This window comes from Anarhichas minor, unplaced genomic scaffold, assembly GCF_050575085.1.
Source record: "Anarhichas minor isolate MPS153535 unplaced genomic scaffold, ASM5057508v1 ptg000023l, whole genome shotgun sequence".
Taxonomy (NCBI): domain Eukaryota; kingdom Metazoa; phylum Chordata; class Actinopteri; order Perciformes; family Anarhichadidae; genus Anarhichas; species Anarhichas minor.
In genome coordinates, this window is record NW_027466469.1 from 1,712,101 (window position 1) to 1,723,075 (window position 10,975).

The 10,975-nt window shown below is 35.3% G+C and overlaps 1 pseudogene; it reads right to left on the reverse strand.

The window, feature by feature from the left end:
• Positions 1–2,157: 2,157 nt before the first annotated feature.
• Positions 2,158–10,496, reverse strand: LOC142955246 (uncharacterized; annotated as a pseudogene).
• Positions 10,497–10,975: the final 479 nt, after the last annotated feature.

Genomic DNA, 10,975 nt, shown 5'->3' on the forward strand with positions numbered 1-10,975 from the left:
TAATAGTTACCTGTTATATGGGAGGGTTCACACTAACCTGTCTGTTCCTTACCTCTTCCGACTCAAGGTGGTCACATACTAGCCGACGCTTACCTGGACTCACCGTCAAAGGCTCACCTGGTCCCTGAGGTTGATTAGAGGAGCTTTGGAAAACAATCTAATAAAAAACGCAATCAAATACCACTTAACGCAATCAAATAAAACACAATCAAATAAATCTTCCCTGGTCCGGGCGAGGTGGCTAAAGTCCGTGGGCTACTTATCATAAGGGTCGTTTTGAACCGCTCTTAGTCTGGGCTCTCCCCTGAAACCTGTTTGCCTTGGGAGACCCTACCAGGGGCTAATGCCCCGGGCAACATAGCTCCCAGGATCACTGAGCCACTCAAACTCCTCCACCACGTTAAGGTGGCGATTCGCGGAGGAGACTATCTAACACAACAAAACACAATCTAATACAACACAATCTAATACAACACAACACAATCTAATAAAACACAATCTAATACAACACAATCTAATAAAACAAAACACAATCTAACACAACAAAACACAATCTAATACAACACAATCTAATACAACACAATCTAATACAACACAATCTAATACAACAAAACATACTAATACAACTAAACACAATCTAATACAACACAATCTAATACAACACAATCTAATAAAACAAAACACAATCTAATACAACAAAACACAATCTAACACAACAAAACACAATCTAATACAACACAATCTAATACAACAAAACACAATCTAATACAACACAATCTAATAAAACGCAATCTAATAAAACACAATCTAATACAACTTAACACAATCTAATACAACTTAACACAATCTAATACAACTAAACACAATCTAATACAACTAAACACAATCTAATACAACTAAACACAATCTAATACAACTAAACACAATCTAATACAACTTAACACACTCTAATACAACACAATCTAATACAACTAAACACAATCTAATACAACTAAACACAATCTAATACAACTAAACACAATCTAATAAAACACAATCCAATACAACTTAACACACTCTAATACAACTAAACACAATCTAATACAACAAAACACAATCTAATACAACACAATCTAATACAACTAAACACAATCTAATACAACACAATCTAATACAACTAAACACAATCTAATACAACTAAACACAATCTAATACAACACAATCTAATACAACGTAACACAATCTAATACAACACAATCTAATAAAACACAATCTAATAAAACACAATCTAATACAACGTAACACAATCTAATAAAACACAATCTAATACAACTAAACACAATCTAATACAACTAAACACAATCTAATACAACTTAACACACTCTAATACAACTTAACACACTCTAATACAACTAAACACAATCTAATACAACGTAACACAATCTAATACAACTTAACACAATCTAATACAACTTAACACACTCTAATACAACTTAACACACTCTAATACAACTAAACACAATCTAATACAACTAAACACAATCTAATACAACTAAACACAATCTAATACAACACAATCTAATACAACGTAACACAATCTAATACAACACAATCTAATAAAACACAATCTAATAAAACACAATCTAATACAACGAAACACAATCTAATAAAACACAATCTAATACAACTAAACACAATCTAATACAACTTAACACACTCTAATACAACTTAACACACTCTAATACAACTTAACACACTCTAATACAACTAAACACAATCTAATACAACGTAACACAATCTAATACAACGTAACACAATCTAATACAACTAAACACAATCTAATACAACGTAACACAATCTAATAAAAGACAATCTAATAAAACACAATCTAATAAAACTTAACACAATCTAATACAACGTAACACAATCTAATAAAAGACAATCTAATAAAACAATCTAATAAAACACAATCTAATAAAACTTAACACAATCTAATACAACTAAACACAATCTAATACAACTTAACACAATCTAATACAACACAATCTAATACAACTAAACACAATCTAATACAACTTAACACAATCTAATACAACACAATCTAATACAACTAAACACAATCTAATACAACACAATCTAATACAACTAAACACAATCTAATACAACGTAACACAATCTAATACAACACAATCTAATAAAACACAATCTAATACAACTAAACACAATCTAATACAACGTAACACAATCTAATAAAACACAATCTAATACAACTAAACACAATCTAATAAAACGTAACACTCCCTCCTCTCCTTGTCACTGAGGACTCTTGTCGGACTAAGGGTGGACATCGACAGACATGTGAACCCCCTTGATATGCTGTGGACATCCTATTAATTCTCTGCACAGAGGAGCTTCCCTGGAGGGTCGAAACACGTTGGAGGTTCACGCTATTCCCCCCAGACCACTCGCTGTGTGCAGACACCCTGCCTGAGTCTCGGTGCAGTGACAATATAATCAAATAAAACTTAACACAATCAAATACAACTTAACACAATCTAATAAAACTTAACACAATCAAATAAAACTTAACACAATCTAATAAAACTTAACACAATCAAATAAAACTTAACACAATCTAATAAAAACTTAACACAATCTAATAAAACTTAACACAATCTAATAAAACTTAACACAATCAAATAAAACTTAACACAATCAAATAAAACTTAACACAATCAAATAAAACTTAACACAATCTAATAAAACTTAACACAATCAAATAAAACTTAACACAATCTAATAAAACTTAACACACTCTCCTCCTCAACAGTTCAAGACTCTAAATAAGTCATTTCAAAGTCACCTAAATTTAATTCAAATGAATAATGGTGCTTGTCTGGATTGTGGTGCTTCACATTACCTGGAGGTGCTGTGTGTCTGTTGCGCCACCAACTGTCAACCGGGTCTCTCCACTCCAGATAAAGCCTCATGTTCCTCGCCCACTCCGGCTCAGGATGGTCATCTAACGGCCGTAACTCACCAGGACTTACCTCTAAAGCCTCACAGGGTCCCTGAGTCGGTTTAGGGGGACTTACCTTGATAGACCCACCTGGAGGTCCAGTGTGGCACCACCAGCTGTTAAACTGGTTCCTCCACGCAGGATTAAGCCTTCTGTTCCTTACCTCTTCCGACTCAAGGTGGTCACATACTAGCCGACGCTTACCTGGACTTACCTTCAAAGGCTCACCTGGTCCCTGAGGTTGATTAGAGGAGCTTTGGAAAACAATCTAATAAAAAACACAATCAAATACAACAAAACACAATCTAATACAACTTAACACAATCTAATAAAACACAATCTAATACAACTTAACACAATCAAATACAACTTAACACAATCAAATACAACTTAACACAATCAAATACAACTTAACACAATCTAATACAACTTAACACAATCTAATAAAACACAATCAAATACAACTTAACACAATCTAATAAAACACAATCTAATAAAATACAATCAAATAAATCTTCCCTGGTCCGGGCGAGGTGGCTAAAGTCCGTGGGCTACTTATCATAAGGGTCGTTTTGAACCGCTCTTAGTCTGGGCTCTCCCCTGAAACCTGTTTGCCTTGGGAGACCCTACCAGGGGCTAATGCCCCGGGCAACATAGCTCCCAGGATCACTGAGCCACTCAAACTCCTCCACCACGTTAAGGTGGCGATTCGCGGAGGAGACTATCTAACACAACAAAACACAATCTAATACAACACAATCTAATACAACAAAACACAATCTAACACAACAAAACACAATCTAATACAACTTAACACAATCTAATACAACTTAACACAATCTAATACAACAAAACACAATCTAACACAACAAAACACAATCTAATACAACACAATCTAATACAACAAAACACAATCTAATACAACACAATCTAATACAACTTAACACAATCTAATACAACACAATCTAATATAACTTAACACAATCTAATACAACACAATCTAATATAACGTAACACAATCTAATAAAACACAATCTAATAAAACACAATCTAATAAAACACAATCTAATACAACTTAACACAATCTAATACAACAAAACACAATCTAATAAAACACAATCTAATACAACACAATCTAACATAACGTAACACAATCTAATAAAACACAATCTAATAAAACACAATCTAATACAACTTAACACAATCTAATACAACAAAACACAATCTAACAAAACACAATCTAATAAAACACAATCTAATATAACGTAACACAATCTAATATAACGTAACACAATCTAATAAAACACAATCTAATACAACGTAACACAATCTAATAAAACACAATCTAATACAACAAAACACAATCTAATACAACACAATCTAATATAACGTAACACAATCTAATAAAACACAATCTAATAAAACACAATCTAATACAACTAAACACAATCTAATACAACGTAACACAATCTAATAAAACACAATCTAATACAACTAAACACAATCTAATAAAACGTAACACTCCCTCCTCTCCTTGTCACTGAGGACTCTTGTCGGACTAAGGGTGGGCATCGACAGACATGTGAACCCCCTTGATATGCTGTGGACATCCTATTAATTCTCTGCACAGAGGAGCTTCCCTGGAGGGTCGAAACACGTTGGAGGTTCACGCTATTCCCCCCAGACCACTCGCTGTGTGCAGACACCCTGCCTGAGTCTCGGTGCAGTGACAATATAATCAAATAAAACTTAACACAATCAAATACAACTTAACACAATCTAATAAAACTTAACACAATCAAATAAAACTTAACACAATCAAATAAAACTTAACACAATCTAATAAAAACTTAACACAATCTAATAAAACTTAACACAATCTAATAAAACTTAACACAATCTAATAAAACTTAACACAATCAAATAAAACTTAACACAATCAAATAAAACTTAACACAATCTAATAAAACTTAACACAATCAAATAAAACTTAACACAATCTAATAAAACTTAACACACTCTCCTCCTCAACAGTTCAAGACTCTAAATAAGTCATTTCAAAGTCACCTAAATTTAATTCAAATGAATAATGGTGCTTGTCTGGATTGTGGTGCTTCACATTACCTGGAGGTGCTGTGTGTCTGTTGCGCCACCAACTGTCAACCGGGTCTCTCCACTCCAGATAAAGCCTCATGTTCCTCGCCCACTCCGGCTCAGGATGGTCATCTAACGGCCGTAACTCACCAGGACTTACCTCTAAAGCCTCACAGGGTCCCTGAGTCGGTTTAGGGGGACTTACCTTGATAGACCCACCTGGAGGTCCAGTGTGGCACCACCAGCTGTTAAACTGGTTCCTCCACGCAGGATTAAGCCTCCTGTTCCTTACCTCTTCCGACTCAAGGTGGTCACATACTAGCCGACGCTTACCTGGACTTACCTTCAAAGGCTCACCTGGTCCCTGAGGTTGATTAGAGGAGCTTTGGAAAACAATCTAATAAAAAACACAATCAAATACAACAAAACACAATCTAATACAACTTAACACAATCTAATACAACACAATCTAATACAACTTAACACAATCAAATACAACTTAACACAATCAAATACAACTTAACACAATCTAATACAACTTAACACAATCTAATAAAACACAATCAAATACAACTTAACACAATCTAATAAAACACAATCTAATAAAATACAATCAAATAAATCTTCCCTGGTCCGGGCGAGGTGGCTAAAGTCCGTGGGCTACTTATCATAAGGGTCGTTTTGAACCGCTCTTAGTCTGGGCTCTCCCCTGAAACCTGTTTGCCTTGGGAGACCCTACCAGGGGCTAATGCCCCGGGCAACATAGCTCCCAGGATCACTGAGCCACTCAAACTCCTCCACCACGTTAAGGTGGCGATTCGCGGAGGAGACTATCTAACACAACAAAACACAATCTAATACAACACAATCTAATACAACAAAACACAATCTAACACAACAAAACACAATCTAATACAACTTAACACAATCTAATACAACTTAACACAATCTAATACAACAAAACACAATCTAACACAACTTAACACAATCTAATACAACTTAACACAATCTAATACAACAAAACACAATCTAACACAACAAAACACAATCTAATACAACACAATCTAATACAACAAAACACAATCTAATACAACACAATCTAATACAACTTAACACAATCTAATACAACACAATCTAATACAACTTAACACAATCTAATACAACAAAACACAATCTAATACAACACAATCTAATATAACGTAACACAATCTAATAAAACACAATCTAATAAAACACAATCTAATACAACTTAACACAATCTAATACAACAAAACACAATCTAATAAAACACAATCTAATACAACACAATCTAACATAACGTAACACAATCTAATAAAACACAATCTAATAAAACACAATCTAATACAACTTAACACAATCTAACAAAACACAATCTAATAAAACACAATCTAATATAACGTAACACAATCTAATAAAACACAATCTAATAAAACACAATCTAATACAACTTAACACAATCTAATACAACAAAACACAATCTAACAAAACACAATCTAATAAAACACAATCTAATATAACGTAACACAATCTAATAAAACACAATCTAATAAAACACAATCTAATACAACTTAACACAATCTAATACAACAAAACACAATCTAACAAAACACAATCTAATAAAACACAATCTAATATAACGTAACACAATCTAATATAACGTAACACAATCTAATACAACACAATCTAATATAACGTAACACAATCTAATAAAACACAATCTAATACAACTAAACACAATCTAATACAACAAAACACAATCTAATAAAACACAATCTAATACAACGTAACACAATCTAATAAAACACAATCTAATACAACACAATCTAATATAACGTAACACAATCTAATAAAACACAATCTAATAAAACACAATCTAATACAACTTAACACAATCTAATACAACAAAACACAATCTAATAAAACACAATCTAATAAAACACAATCTAATACAACTAAACACAATCTAATAAAACACAATCTAATAAAACACAATCTAATACAACTTAACACAATCTAATACAACAAAACACAATCTAACAAAACACAATCTAATAAAACACAATCTAATATAACGTAACACAATCTAATATAACGTAACACAATCTAATACAACACAATCTAATATAACGTAACACAATCTAATAAAACACAATCTAATACAACTTAACACACTCTAATGCAACTAAACACAATCTAATACAACAAAACACAATCTAATAAAACACAATCTAATACAACGTAACACAATCTAATAAAACACAATCTAATACAACACAATACAATCTAATAAAACACAATCTAATAAAACACAATCTAATACAACTAAACACAATCTAATAAAACACAATCTAATACAACAAAACACAATCTAATAAAACACAATCTAATACAACAAAACACAATCTAATAAAACACAATCTAATACAACGTAACACAATCTAACAAAACACAATCTAATAAAACACAATCTAATACAACTAAACACAATCTAATACAACAAAACACAATCTAATAAAACACAATCTAATACAACTAAACACAATCTAATAAAACACAATCTAACACAACGTAACACAATCTAATAAAACACAATCTAACACAACGTAACACAATCTAATAAAACACAATCTAATAAAACACAATCTAATACAACTAAACACAATCTAATAAAACACAATCTAATACAACTAAACACAATCTAATAAAACACAATCTAATACAACACAATCTAATAAAACACAATCTAATACAACAAAACACAATCTAATAAAACACAATCTAATAAAACACAATCTAATACAACTAAACACAATCTAATAAAACACAATCTAATAAAACTTAACACTCTCCTCCTCTCCTTGTCACTGAGGACTCTTGTCGGACTAAGGGTGGGCGTCGACAGACATGTGAACCCCCTTGATATGCTGTGGACATCCTATTAATTCTCTGCACAGAGGAGCTTCCCTGGAGGGTCGAAACACGTTGGAGGTTCACGCTATTCCCCCCAGACCACTCGCTGTGTGCAGACACCCTGCCTGAGTCTCGGTGCAGTGACAATACAATCAAATAAAACTTAACACAATCTAATAAAACTTAATACACTCAAATAAAACTTAACACAATCTAATAAAACGTAACACACTCTCCTCCTCAACAGTTCAAGACTCTAAATAAGTAACTTCAAAGTCACCTAAATTTAACTCAAATGAATAATGGTGCTTGTGTGTGTGATGGTGGTTACCTGGAGGTGCTGTGTGTCTGTTGCGCCACCAACTGTCAACCGGGTCTCTCCACTCCAGATACAGCCTCATGTTCCTCGCCCACTCCGGCTCAGGATGGTCCTCTAACGGCCGTAACTCACCGGGACTTACCTCTAAAGCCTCACCGGGTCCCTGAGTCGGTTTAGGGGGACTTACCTTGATAGACCCACCTGGAGGTCCAGTGTGGCACCACCAGCTGTTAAACTGGTTCCTCCACGCAGGATTAAGCCTCCTGTTCCTTACCTCTTCCGACTCAAGGTGGTCACATACTAGCTGACGCTTACCTGGACTTACCTTCAAAGGCTCACCTGGTCCCTGAGGTTGATTAGAGGAGCTTTGGAAAAACAACAAAATAAGTTACCAAAATTATGCAGATAACACACAATGTTACATAACCATATCACCAGGAGACTATTGTCCAGTACAAGCACAGAGTGAGTGCATTGGACCAATCAACAATTGAATGTGGTAGATTCTTCTTCAATTAAACAAAGACAACACTGGTGTAGTTGTTTTAGAGTAAAAAGTAGAAGTCAGCGCTCTGCTTAGATCGACAATGTTGAAAACCAGAGACCAAGACAGAAATCTAGGTGTAGTCATGGACTCACATGAAGACAACCACAAAGTCGGCCTACTAGCACCATAAGAATATCTCAAGGATTTAAGATTGATGTCTCAGCAGGATTTATAAAAACTTAATTTATCTGGTATAAACTACCAGTCGGCTACAACTGTCACTTCTTTTAAATCAAGGCTGAAGTCTTTCTATTCACCGCTGTCTTTAGTCTTGTTTTCTATTCCTCTTATTCTATTTTAGCTTTTCTTACTTTCCTGTTGTCTTGGCTCTTTAATGCTTTTAATTGTATTTAAATGTCATTGTGTGTCGTGTTACTTTTGTCTCAATGCTTTTGATGTCTTGTTTAGAAAACTTTGAATGGCCTTGTTGCAGAAATGTGCTGAATAATAATAAACGTACCTTCTCTTTCCTTGAGGGGAACTTGGGGGGATGGTACAGGAAGAACTAGAGGAGGAGCTAGAAGAAGAGGGAGAGGAGGAGCTAGAAGAAGAGGGAGAGGAGGAGCTAGAAGAGGAACTAGAGGAGGAGCTAGAAGAGGAGGGAGAAGAGGAGCTAGAAGAAGAGGGAGAAGAGGAGCTAGAAGAAGAGGGAGAGGAGGAGCTAGAAGAAGAGGGAGAGGAGGAGCTAGAAGAAGAGGGAGAGGAGATAGGAGTGGAGAAGACAGAAGAGGAGGAAGGAGTCCTGCGTTGTGAGGCTGGGATCCTACGGAGGATGAACCGTGGGGCGTCGGGGAGGTTGGGGTCCGGGACGAGGAAAGTCCTCCACGTGAAGCGTCGTCCCGCCTGAAGGTTTAAAAAAACAAAATACAACCATCAGACCACTGCTCCACATCATGGAAACAAACCAAGGACTGTTACATCATATAGACTTTCTCACATCACATATTGAATTAAGGAGGATCAGTGCCCCTATGCAGTAATAGATCTCTCCCAGGTGTGTGTGCAACGACCACTGCTGTAATTTTTGATTGAATAAATACAACCCAAAATTGTGTATCAGACGCGTTTTAAATCGCAATTTAATCTACGCAGACGTGTGAATCAGCTCTGTGCTCGTAACCGAGACTTCAAGTCTATTTCTTTTGACAATACAGAAGTAAACGTGATGTTGATGCCCGATAAAAAGGCTCAGAATAACTCTGTCTCTGCAGGCAGTTCTGTTAGCTGTTAGCCAAACACACCGTCCAAAAACAATAAAGATGAGCAAACCGTTTTCTTCTTCTTTGGACATACACAGCACATTCGGAATATGAGTCTCAATGGGAGATGATGAAGAAACTTATCAAAGTGTTAAAATAACTGTGTGACGTTCAGGTTCTTTGTTCTTACCGTGCTCCCGGTTGGAGGGACTGTGTCCGTGCTGCCAGGGTTGTAGTCTGGTGGGGGACTAGGTGAGGAGCTCATCAGATCTCTGATCCTGAGGATGGTCCGTAAGACGCCGGGCCGGTAAGGGTCCGGGACCTGGACCTGGACGTAGGTGCACCGTAATGCCATCTGAGGGTAAAAACACAGACAACCCTCAGACCACTGATCCATATCATAGTCATTTCTCACATCACATATCACATTGAAAGGATCAGTAGCACAAAGCAGTGTGACTAGATAGAAAGTAAATGTCATACAATAAATGATACGCTCGCAAAAGTATTAGCAGAAACAAACCCAGTACAGTGCAACATGTTTGCATTTGTTTCAGTGTTGTTACTGCAGGAGGCCTTCCATATGTCTACATGCTGCATGAACACAGTCACCACTGATACAGTTTCACTGAACACAACACAGTTTACCGTCACATGATTAAAATGACACCTGACCTGCTCTGATATTCACACCACCATTTTGTTTTCATAATTCATGAGCACATGGATTAGGCTGTGTATTGTACTGATTTCTATCAGCTGTTTATTGTAAACGTGTGTATATAATTACTATCAGTCTGGAAGCTTTATTACAGTTTACACAGAGTACATCTACACTCAGATACATTTTACACAGCGAGGTTTACGCCAGAGCTGTCTTGCTGATT